Source organism: Palaemon carinicauda, chromosome 40, assembly GCF_036898095.1.
Source record: "Palaemon carinicauda isolate YSFRI2023 chromosome 40, ASM3689809v2, whole genome shotgun sequence".
NCBI lineage: Eukaryota > Metazoa > Arthropoda > Malacostraca > Decapoda > Palaemonidae > Palaemon > Palaemon carinicauda.
In genome coordinates, this window is record NC_090764.1 from 1,927,120 (window position 1) to 1,927,454 (window position 335).

Here is a 335-nt window from a genome sequence, read left to right on the forward strand (position 1 = left end):
AATTAATCTCTTAGTTGTTATGAGTCACAGATGAGAATTCCCTTAATATTTACCTCCGTCCACAAAGTTGTAAGGAGGTTATGTTTTAACACCTGTTTGTGTTTGTTTGTGTGTGTTTGTTTGTGTGTGTTTGTTTGTGAATTAATCTCTTAGCTATTATGAGTCACAGATGAGAATTCCCTTAATATTTACCTCCGTCCACAAATTGGAAGGAGGTTATGTTTTATCACCTGTTTGTGTTTGTTTGTGTGTGTGTTTGTGTGTGTGCGTGTTTGTGTGTGTGTGTTTGTGTGTGTGTGTTTGTTTGTGAATTAATCTCTTAGCTATTATGAATC